The sequence below is a fragment of the Phocoena sinus genome, chromosome 16 (assembly GCF_008692025.1).
Source record: "Phocoena sinus isolate mPhoSin1 chromosome 16, mPhoSin1.pri, whole genome shotgun sequence".
Lineage (NCBI taxonomy): Eukaryota > Metazoa > Chordata > Mammalia > Artiodactyla > Phocoenidae > Phocoena > Phocoena sinus.
The window spans coordinates 8889473-8901938 of NC_045778.1; the positions used below are offsets into that span (position 1 = coordinate 8889473).

Here is a 12466-nt window from a genome sequence, read left to right on the forward strand (position 1 = left end):
CATATTTCAGGCAAAAAACATAGTGAACTGCTTGCATATAGAAGCAGATATAAGAATGTAGTTGTGTTCTATTAACCAAGAAATAAAAGAACTTTTCAGAAATATAAAGTAATGCCACTCTTCCTATTATTTTTTCTTGTTTAATAAATATAATTATTTCATAAAATGTTATTTACATTACTATGTTATGTGTATATCTTTTAAATGAATTAAGACAAATATTTAAAAAATATCTCAGCTTAAATTTAAAATATGGTAAATACTGACAGATAAAACCTATGTAAAACAAGCTCTTTGGGATTCCCAAGAATATCTGAGTGTAAAGGTGTTCTGAGGCCACAAAGTTTGTGAAACACAGACCTGGAATGTTCCTTGTCTGTCTGTTCATTCATCTGATGCATTTCTAATGGTCAGAAGTACATTCTTTTTTTTTTTTTTTTTTTTGGCTGTGTTGGGTCTTCGTTGCTGCATGCCGGCTTTCTCTGGTTGTGGCGAGTGGGGGGTACTCTTTGTTGAGGTACACCGGCTTCTCACTGCGGGGGCTTCTCTTGTTGCAGAACATGGGCTCTAGGTGCGTGGGTTTCAGTAGTTGTGGCACACAGGCTCTAGAGCACAGGCTCAGTAGTTGTGGCGCATGGGCTTAAGTTGGCTCCACAGCATGTGGGATCTTCCAGGACCAGGGCTGTGTTGGATCTTCCTGGACCAGGGCTCAAACCTGTGTCCCCTGCATTGGCAGGCGATTCTTAACCACTACACCACCACGGAAGCCCCAAAAGTGCATTCTTATACCTGTATACATTTGTTCCTGCCTAGAATAATGTTCCCTTCACTTTTGTACCTTAATGAATTCTTCTGATTATTAAAGACTCAAATAGAAGTTTATTTTCCCAGATTCTCCCCTTTATTTTCATAATTATTTTTACAAATTTCTATTATAAAATTGCTGCATTCAATTATTTTTTTTGCATGTCTGAGGCCTTACTAGTCTGTGAGGTCTTGAAGAGCAGACACTCTCTTTTAATGTATCAGTACCTAGAAAAAGGTCCAGACCATCATAAGTACTCCATACAAACTTCCTTCTAGAAGGACTGAATTTTTAGGCTCTTTTAAAAGAACTTCATGCTCTTTTATTCCCCTGACATAGATGATCATGACACTGGCAAAGTCAAGTGCTTCTACCAGCAAGCTAGATGCAAGGAATTGAGGTTTATGGCCAGGCTTCAAAGGGAAACCAATCACAGAAGGAGAGATACTATATTGTGGCTTGAGGGAATCTGGAGATCCCTAAAGATTTCCAATATTTTTTAGGTGCTTATAAGAGGCAATATCCACTTTCCATTGACCATCTTTACCCGTGAATTTACAACACACTGAAATAATCCTCAAAGACTCAGTTCAGTTAATGGAAAGAAAACTGCCAGCTGGCATTATCTGCTGAAAGCAACAGAGACACATGGCATGAGGGCTTTTCCAAAATTTTTCTAATTGGATAAAAGTGGGAACATTTCTCAAGATTAATAAGGGTGTCAAATCATGTCCAGCTGGCAACCCCAAGATCTCACCAAGTGTTTAATCATACAACATGTGAGCATCAAAACAATGTTAAGTAGTGTCCTGGAGACTCTGCTTCATGGAAGGTAGTTCGTCTCCTGGGCTACCAAGCCTACTTTTACCTGTGATTGGTGACCATTGCCTAAGCTAAAAATGAGAGCCTGTTCAGTATAAAGGCTTATCCAAAAGAAGCAAATATTACTTATAACCACAAGCCAACCTGACATCTTCCATGCTGTTCCCATCTGCTTCAGATATTCATATTGGACAGTTTTCAAATGACAGCAGATGTCCCAGCTAGAAAAAAAATTAATCAGCTGAAAAGTATGCCATTACCTAACGAATTTTATAGTTCCAGAAGTCAGAAACTGGTTTTGGCCATCATCCTGATTCCTCAATTTAAAACCAGCTCTCTTGTAAAACGAATAGTGTTTGCTTAGCTATATAGAGTTTATAACATGAAACATCTTTAAACACAGTATCTAGGTGAGGAAGTTGCATTGATTTTTTTCTTTGTATTTATTTATTTATTTAGGCTGTGCCAGGCTACTTGTGGGATCTTAGTTGCCCAACCAGGGATTGAACCCAGGCCCCAGCAGTGAAAGTGCCAAGTCCTAACCACTGGACTGTCAGGGAATTCCCTTTTGGTCTTTAAATAAGCTTCTAATTCTTCAGATTCATAAAAATCCTCTACAAAGACAAAAAAAAAAAAAAAAGTAAAAAGCAACACAGTGTCAAACGCAAAAGATTTCAACTTCATTTTCTTTAGCAGGGTTCATGCCTAGTGATCAACTGTAGAAAGTACGCACTTTCTATTTAATTATGTTCATTCACGACTAGTCAACTGTATTCTATATAAAATAAAATGGAACATCAATGGGCAGAGATAGAGATCCCTGTACATCTACATATATATCTATGTCTGTCTGTCTATCTATCTGTCTATCTATCCAGAAAGAAACGTGAAACAACAAAGTGGTGGAGAACAAAGGAGGCCATGGAAAGCATGGGGAAAAAATCAATCCTAGAACCAGGCCTGCTAGATTTCAGTGATAACTTGGTAACCTTCCTTATAATCAATGCAGTTTTGCTGTTGGAAATGCACATTCATTACTTTCATTTTATTTATATTTTATTCAAAGTGCATTTATTGAATGCACACTAATAGCCAGTCCCTCTGTTAAATTCATGGTTTCTATCCAAATGTAACTTTCCTCTAAGAAAGGATATAATGCAAATCACATAATCATGCAGGCAAAGATAAAATTGCAATTGTGACATGTACTATATTGAGGGTCACATGGAGCTATTTAAACTTATATCAGGTGATTTGAATAAGTGAGAAATTATGAAAGTATTTCTAGAGGAAGAGACACTTGAATTGAGACGAACTCAAAAGGCTGAGTAGGTGTTATCTAAGTCAAGAGAGGAGGTATTAACATTACAGAGAGGATAGTACAGGCAATGATTTTGTAGGGAGAAGGAGTGTGGCAAGAAAGAGGAGATGACCAAAGAAATCAGTATGGCTGATTAAGAGAGAACGAAGTTGTGTGGTTTCAGGCAAAGCTGGCAAAGAAAGTAGAGGTTAGCTCATAAAGAATCTCATAGGTAAAGTTAAGACATTTCTATTTGCCAAAGTGCAATGCAAAGTCATTGATCGATTTGAAGAGAGATGTATCATGGTCAGATTTATGTTTTTAAAAGATGGATCTGGTTGTAATGAGATATACAGTTTGGAAGGATTCAGACTGGTTGTGTGTAGATGGTAAAGAAGCTCTCTATCAATAGTTAGTTGAAGCTAAGGAAGAGAGAAGTTTAGACCAGGTGGTGTGCAAATGGAAAAAACTGGATGGATGCTAAAGGCACATCAGAGGTAAAAGCAATAGAGATTTGTGGGGAACTGCATGCTGATGTGAGTTTCTGGCTTACACAAAGGATGTTTTTTAACTGACATAGTAAATCTGGAAGAAATCCATATTTAGAGTGAGGACCGTTGATGGATCTAGTTTTGGACATGCTGAATTTGAGGTGCTCATGTAATTTCAAATGCAGTTATATATGTGTCTGATGATCAAAATAAAGGTCTGGGCTTGGAATAAAGATAAATGAAGTCATTTGTGTAGAGGTGGTAATTGCAGCTACAGGTAAGATAAGAACATCTAGGGAAAACGTTTAGAGTGAGATAAAAGGTGATTATGGGATCTAGACTTGAGAATCTTTAACATCTAATGGCCAGCTAGAGAAGTATGAGCCTGCAAAAGAGACAAAGAAGAAATAACAATAGAAGTTGAAATAAAATAAGATGAACATGTTACCAGAAGCCAAAGAGAAGTGTTTTAGGATTCAAATAATGCTCAACAGAGTTGAATAGTGACAAAAAGTAAAGTCAGATCACAGTAGCTAATATTTTTGAGTATTTACTGTGTGCCAGGTACTGTTTTAAGAGTTTCATTTTCATTAACTCTTTTCATCCTCACAAATCTTCCACAGGCAGTAGTCTAAATTTAGTCAATCCATTTAGTCTTCAATTTAGTAGTCTTCAATTTAGTCATTACACTAAAACATTGCCTGTTGTTCTTAGTGTCATGTAGTCATTGGTGATCTTTGCTAGAACTGTTTTAGTGAGGTGATGGATTTTAAGAACCAATTTAGAAGGGTTAAAAAGTGAGTAAGAGGTGAGAAAAAATACAGGCAAGTAATAGACAACTCTTGTAAAGACCAACTGTAAAAGGGTGGAGGGAAAGAAGTCATAGCTGAAAGGATACAGGGAGTTATTTGCCAGTTTTTAAACTATGAGTTGCCAAGTCTGTTTAGCCAGTGGGCCCTGACCAAGGTGCTGAATTTGTGTGCTGGCTGTCTCCTCCTCACAAGATTTACTGAGGAACTAGAAAGAGAGACGGAGAAGAGGGGGGGCGGGGGGAGGGGGGAGAGAGAGAGAGAGAGATTTGCAGGGCAGTGTCAGGAGTCAACCCAGCACAGCAGTGGTAAAATAGGAGAACTGCTGAAAGCATTTGTTTTGCCTCTGACCCTGCCGTATTGGCCTCCACATTTGCCCTGAGCAAGAACTCTGGTCCAGGTGTTCTTCGGAATACATAAAGTCAACACAGTGCAGAAGCCCTCATTTTCTTATTGTGAGGAAATGAGAAAAAAAAACAGAAAACCAGTAGGCAATAATGGCTTTAGGGCAGTTGCTTTCTGATTCTCTCCTCTAAACTGGGGAATTTTAATCTAGCCCAGCCACTTGAAGTGATGTCTAGGACCAACAGCATAATGATCATTTTGGAAATTGTGAGAAATGCAGAATCTCGGGCCCCACCCAGACCTCCTGAAGTAAAAATCTGAATTTTATCATGGTGTTCTAGGAGAAGGGTGAAAATCAGACCTAAGAGTTGTTTTTAGGAAGGTGAGCAATTGACTATAGTTCTTTGATAGATAGGACTTATCTGTTCTTAGGGCTGTACATAGGTACCGGGCCACCCTTGGGCTTATCTGTTCTCTGTCCACTGAGCATGGGTCCAAGTTCACCCCATGCAAAATGCTTAAGACAGTAGTTAGGCTGTTCTATGCTCTTGTTTCAAATTCCCTTATCTCTTTTCATATGTTTAAGGTCATTTAAAATTGCTGGTCCCTTTGCTGCAGAGATTCAAGTTATTAAAAGGCAGAGTAAATTACTCTCTATCCCACAGACACACTTCTCCTCCTAGGGTAAAATGAACTCACGAAGATACTGGAGGGGCACAATCATTCAAAAAAAAAAATCTGCAAGGTAACAGATTTGAACAGAAGCAGAAATATTAGAACAGATGGACCATGTGTTTAAAATAGAATTAAAATAACGTACAAGAGATTTATGTATTTAACAGTGAAATAATACACATTTAATTTTAAGCAAATATGAAGCATTTAAAAAACTGACTAGGTATTAGGAAATAAAAAAACTTTCAATATATTAAAAAATAGATGTATACAGACAAAGATCTTTGATAACAAAATAATTACTTTAGAATTAAATAATAAAGAGTAAACTAAAAAAATGAAATCCCTAAATATTTGGAAACAAAGAAAGCCTCCTAACTAATGCATGGGTTTAAGAAGAAATCATAATGAAAATTTAAACAATATTTGGAATTGAAAGGCTATGAAAACTGTATGTATCAAAATTGGGGAGGGCTGTAAAATGGTATGAACCTAGAAAGTTAAAGCCCTAGATACTTTATAAAGTAATGAAGACAGCCAAAATTAATGAACCGTGTCTATATTTAAGTTTACGTTGAAAACCCCAAAGAATACATGGATAAGTTATTTAAGACAATAAGAGAGTATGCATTATAAGCTGGGTATAAAATTAATGTAGAAACAGTAATGCATTTCTGTATATCAGCAGTAAATAACTAGAAAATGTAATAAAGGAAGTATGCCATTTATGAGACTAAGAGATAATATGAAATGATCAGGAATTAATCTAACAAAAATATGTTTAAGAACTTTCCTGGGGAAATTATAAAAACTTTATTGAGAAATACTGAAGAAGACTAAATAGATGAACAGGTAAACTGTGTTCATATAAGAAGTATATTATAAAGATATCATTTCTCTTTAATCCTTAGATTCAATGCAATTTCCAACACGATATGTCAGAGAACTTGAAACAATTCTAAAATGTCCAAGAATTGTGTGTGTGTGTGTGTGTGTGTGTGTGTGCACCTGTGCATGCAAGCATGTGTTTGTAAAAGCAGAACAATTACTACTGTGATTCTTTATGAAATGGCAAATATGACAGGGTGGTTTTTGCGTACAAGAAGGAAATTAACCAGTTGATCAATCAGAAATTGACTGACCCATGTAGGCATAGATATCAGACATAGGCCAGAGGTGGTATGACAAATGAGTAGGAATGAAGAGATGGTTTGATAAATTGAGTTGGAAAAATAATTTATGTGGAAAAATGTTAATGTTGGATTCCTACCTCACACCATTTAAAACTATCACTTCCATATGGATTTAGGACTAAATCTAAAAAAAGATAACATTTGAACACTGAAAAAAATTATAAGTGAATATTTTTATAGTTCAGCATACATGTGGTGTCTTAAATAATGCATGAAAACAATTTTCTATAAAAGATTACTAAACTTAAAATAGTAAGGTTAATCACTTTTATTCATCAAAGATTAATTTTTAAATTAAAGACATTTCAAAACTAAGTTACAAACTGGAAAAAGACATTCACCATACACACAACTAGATCAATATCAAGAAGAATATATAAGCACAAATATCCCAAAAGAAAAACTGCCAAAGGAATAAACAGAGAAGTTCAAGATTACTGGTCTTCAGGGAAATGCAAATAAAGACCACACTTAAATAGCATTTTATAAGCATTCTACTGGCAAAATGAGAAATTCTGTTCAAAGTGTAGGAGAGATGTGGGTCAACAGAATCTGCTATACATTGCTAGTAGTAAATAGAAGTTTGAAACCACTATGCAGCCACTATGAAACCATTCTGACATTTCCTCCTAAAGTCGAACACTCATATATGCTATGGTCTAGCTATTCAACATCTAGATACATATCTAAGAGAAACTCTTGAATATTGATAGGAGACATATGTAAGAATATTCATAGAAATGCTGTTCTCATAATAGCAAAAAAAACCTCATTTCTTCTAAATGGGAAAAATGAAAGAATAAACTGTGCTATATTCCCACAATGGAATATTTTACAGGTAGTCAATATGAATAAGCTACAGTGAAATATCATATATAGTAAATCTTAGTGCCACTATAGTTAGTGGGTAGAGTCCAAAAGGACTGAATAAAGAGTGATACCTCTTTTACAAAGTTAAAACATAAAAAAAAATATTTCTGCCTATATATATACATAGATGTGTGCAAATTATATACTTGGGAAATAATGAAATGATAAACATAAAATTCAGAATGTTGGTACATCACATAAGAAGACTAAATATTTAGATGTAGGTCAAGATCCTGGCATTGTGTTTTGATTGAAGGGTTTAGGCATTTTGTTACATTATTTAAAATAACTTGGTAAATAGCTATTTGCATATAAGTTGAAGAGCTTAAAAATAAGATATTGAATGTCCTTTTACATATTGAAAGGTGAATAGCAAAGTTCAGGCCATATGATTTTTACTTTCAAACTTTTATAAATGTTTACATATTAATGAGAAACCGCTATGTATAAAACTAAGAAGTTTTAAAATGTTAAATTATTCTCACTCAATATTCTCAGAATCATTAAGCATTTAAATCAGACATGCAGATTAAAATGAGGGAGAATTAAGATTTTTTCAAAATAATTTTAAAGAAGGCAAAGACTTATCTACATATAAGATATCTTGGTGCTTATTTCCAAAAATTCCAACAGAGAATATGACAAGTTTACTTAATGTTATTAAAACATGTTATTAAAAAATGTATTCTCAAGATATAACAAATTCCTTATTATTTTGGGATACTTTGTTTAGAATGATAAAATGTCATTTTGGACTTAGGTTAGGAGAACTCTATTCCTAGCCATCTATGAGGTTCATTGTAACTAGGTCTAGTCAAAGTTATTCTACTGTTGGTGGCAGGGGAGGAACCCTACTGAAAAACATGTAGGCCAAGGGTTGGCAAACTATATCCTAATGGTAAAATCCAGCCTGCCACCTCTTTTTGTACAGCCCACTATTTAAGAATGGTTTTACATTTTTAAATTATTGAAAAAAAATCAAAATAAGAATAATTTTTTGTGATGCTGTAGGATATTTAAATTTCAGGGTCTGTAAATAAATTTTTGTTGGCTCATAGCCATCTCTGTTCATTTACCAATTTTTTATGGCTGCTTTTCTGCTGTTATGGAGTAGCTGTGACAGAGACAGTATGGCCTGCAAAGCCCAAAATCTTTACTCTCTGACTCTTTACAGAAAAAGTTTGTCTATTCCTGATCTAGAGGATTCACGTTTTAGATACTGTACATAGAAAATGTTAATTTTTTTTCTTTTTGGCCATGCCCCGCAGCTTGCGGGATCTTAGTTCCCCAACTAGGGACTGAACCCGGGCCCCAGCAGTGAAAGCATCAAGTCCTAACCACTGGACTTCCAGGGAATGAGCAGAAAATGTTAATTTTTAATTGAGCGTTTCTAGGACAAAACAGATGTCATTGAAAAGAATAAAGTTACCCTATTATTTGTTTGTGGAATGCCATTTTATTCCTTAAATTGCTGAGCTTCTATATCAGGGCCTCTTAGCCACCATCATGCTTCATGCTTTATAACTACGATGAGGGCTTGTTCCTAGGATTCTTTTGTTTTGTTTTGTTTTTTTAATAGTATCATGTGGCTTTTTTTTCTATAATAAAGGCAAATGAATGGATCAGTGACTAGAAGAATAAGAAATTATACTGCTAGTTACTTAGATAAAATATTAAACGAAAACTTTTGGAAAAATCAAAATAAACTTCCAAACACCAACACTAGACATATCAAATCTACAATGTAAATTCATATAGAAGCTGGTTAAATGCACGCTAAATTCATCTGTTGTGAACACAGAGAAACATTCATTCAACATATTAGTACAGATACAGTGGACAATCTTCAAAAAATTACTACTTAACTGATTACACATCTTTTTGCCAAGTGGAAACTTCTTTACTCACATCGGCCTCAAAATTCACTGATATCTTCCTCAAAGAACAAGGGTATTGCACATAGTCCTAATCTTGAAAACAAGTTATACTCACAACACACACACACACGTATACTGCTAAAAGGCCTTACCAGTATGCATCTACTACATAATGTATATACTCGTCAAAATTCAAAACTGATACATTTATGATACCAGCTTCAAAATTATGCATGCTGATAATACTTGATTTTTCCTAAAATCTTAAGTCACTATAACCAAAATGAACTAATAAAGTAGAAAAAAATAAAGTTGAAATAAAAATAACAATGAATAGAAATGACTTACTTCCCAAGAGTGTTGTGAAGTTTAAACAGAAATATAAGAATTCACTTGTGATTTCTGTACCTTCAATTTATGTATGTTACAGAGCAATGGAAAAATTCAACAGAGTTTTTCACGTGAAAAACTGCTCTGTAAATCAGAAAGCAATATTCAAACAGTCATTTATCTTTAAATAAACGTACAATTCCCATTTCTATAAGGGTTATAAATTAGCTAAAGGAGCAAGTTCAAACTAAGCTGAAAAACAAGTTCATCTCCTAGCCCCAATATCTAGGATGAGGATTTTCAGTAGATACATTCCAGAGAATCCAATCATTATGAAAGGTAATAGGCAGCAACTAACACAACAATGTAAAGCAATCATACTCCAATAAAGATGTTTAAAAAAAATTTAAAAAAATAAGTAAATAAATTTAAAAAAAGGTAATAGGGCAAAGAACTACCTCAGTGTAAAGAGTTAGACTCTAACCAAAAACAGCTGAAAATGTTAACAAGTCAATTAACACAGTGGGATACTTGTACTTTAAGAAAAAGTAACTATTTGAAAATCTATAAATTCTCCCGAGTCAATGAAAAAGAGAAGAAACTACTAAGTGTTTTTTTTTTTTTCCTTTGCTTGTTTAAAAAATGTAAAATAATGACACCTCAACCAAAAACAAACTACTGGAATTTACAACACAACAATACCCAGGATAGGATGTTCAGTTTAACAAAATTATATGGTTTAACTGTAACTGAAAAGCTATCTGATAAAAAAATTATATCTAAGACATTGTCAGAAATGTAGGAAGTAAAGTATACACTTGATTAAAGTTTGGTTTTTGTTTTTAACTAATCCCTGATATGAACTTACTTGCTTTCTTCTTGATTGACTTTTAAGAAGGTTAACTAGGAAAAAGAAAAAAAAAAGAGAGGAAAACCCCCCGCTTATCAAAGCTTTCTAGTACTTAAACTCCAGTAAGATGAACAGGCCTGAGAACTTAGATCCTGAATTATACTTATGACTCTGTATTTTTCTACCTTCTAGTAAACTAACCAACAAAAACTAAAGTAAAAGGTTTTAAAACAAGGCTCTAGAAACTGTTTGGAAATGAAAGTATGACATTTTTAAAACTCTGGAAATAAACTGAGAGAAGAGAAGGAAAAATGATTGGTGCTGAACTTATTACATGATTTATAAACACCACAGAAAAATCAGACATTAAGCTCCACCCAAATGTTGTTATTTAAAAGACTATTTTAGAAAGTAAAGACATCCACGTGACAATTGTAAAATACAGTATTTCCCCAACTTGAGAGGCAAAAATTTAACTTCATTTCATGCAGCTTTCTTTGCAACATTTAAACCCTATAAGCACGAAGTAAACTTGCTTGAAAAAAAGAACTTTAAATGTTCCTTAAAGCTCAGCGAGTTAAGTCTTTTGGGGTGGGGGTGGTACCCCTGGTACAATTTTAAAACAAGAAGACACCTTTCACTTGGAAAGCGAGCACCGTCACATTCCAATTTACTGAATAAAAGGGACCTTGTCAAATGTCATCGTAACTCCATCTCCCCATACTTTAAAAACTCTGCTTTTCAAATCAAGTGATGAAACACAACATATCTGCAAGCCCCGTCATAAATGTAAGTGTTAATATTTCATGACACTACACCCTTACTTACGGTAGGCACCTATGAGGAAAGTGGCCCTAGTGTTGTTACCGGTGAAACAGACGAACCGTTGGGGACACAGACTGAGACACAAAGCAGTTACCCAGGATGGATGCTCCTTCACCTGGTGTTGGTTGCCAGTGAGGGGCACTGGCATGGCCACACAAAGAGCAATTTTGGCAGAGCTGGGGGTGTGGCAACTGCCGACATGGGTACCAGAAACCCATCCCACGCTCTAACCAGGAATAGGAACACTCCGCCTCACACCGGAAGCTGGAGCACTCCACGGGATGGCAGACCTCCTCCGTGTGGGCAAGCCTATGCTTGAGAGGTAGCCAGACAAGGCCCCGGGGAGGAGGATCAGCCATTGTTGTGTCTAAAGGCATACTCAGCATTCTCTTTTTCGGCTGTGGAAAACAGGTGCAGGCTGAGTGCTCTGTGTAACCACAAGATGGCCCTTCAAAGACAGCTGCTGGGAACTTTAGAGCTTCCTTCAGAAACTGGTCAGACCTGCTAAATAGCATTAAGCCACTGGAATCTGACATCTGGGAGAAAACATATCTCAGCTTGTCCAGCATTTTCCCACCACACATGCTAACACAGCTTTAACAGAAAATACCATCAACTTGCCTCGGGCCTCACTGTCACAGCAGCAATCACGAAGTCGAGGAGGAGCTGAGGGGCTGGTCCACGCCGACTCATGAGAAGGAAGGCACGTGCTCCGCTGGCAGTAGATGGATGAGGGTCGGTCCCGAAGCGGGACACACTGATCTCAGGGGATGAGTCCAGTGTATCAAGGCCGTCGTCTCGAAAGGCTTCCAGCATGTTCCAGAGACCAGCAAGATGGAGGCTGCATCGTTTTTTGTACAAATCGTGCTTTGCAATTTGTCAATTCATAGTCAGAGGACATCAAAATTCTGATCACGCATTTCTACGAACAGCTGCCTCTTCTCTGCCATGTTACGCTTGCTCCCAGTTTCCTCAATCATCTTCCGGGCCGGAGCTGGTGGCGCCCAGGTCTTTGGGACGCAGCCGCCTTCGCCTCCTCCGGCCTGGCCCTCGCTGAGCTGCACAAGCGGCGAACGTTCTTCGGCGCCTGTCTCTCGGTGCTTCCCGCCCGGCGCGACGGCGCCAGGAGCACGACAGCATGAAGGGAGCGAGGGGCGCGAGGGGCGTGAGGTCATGATGGCGTGAGGGACGTGAGGGGCGCGACGGGCGTGACGGGCCTGAGGGGCCTGAGGGGCGCGAAGGGCGCGGCATCGTGAAGGGCGTGGGGCGGGGTG

At 36.7% G+C, this 12466-nt stretch overlaps 1 pseudogene; it reads right to left on the reverse strand.

The window, feature by feature from the left end:
• Positions 1-11187: 11187 nt before the first annotated feature.
• Positions 11188-12172, reverse strand: LOC116741908 (annotated as a pseudogene).
• Between the last annotated feature and the right edge of the window lie 294 nt (positions 12173-12466).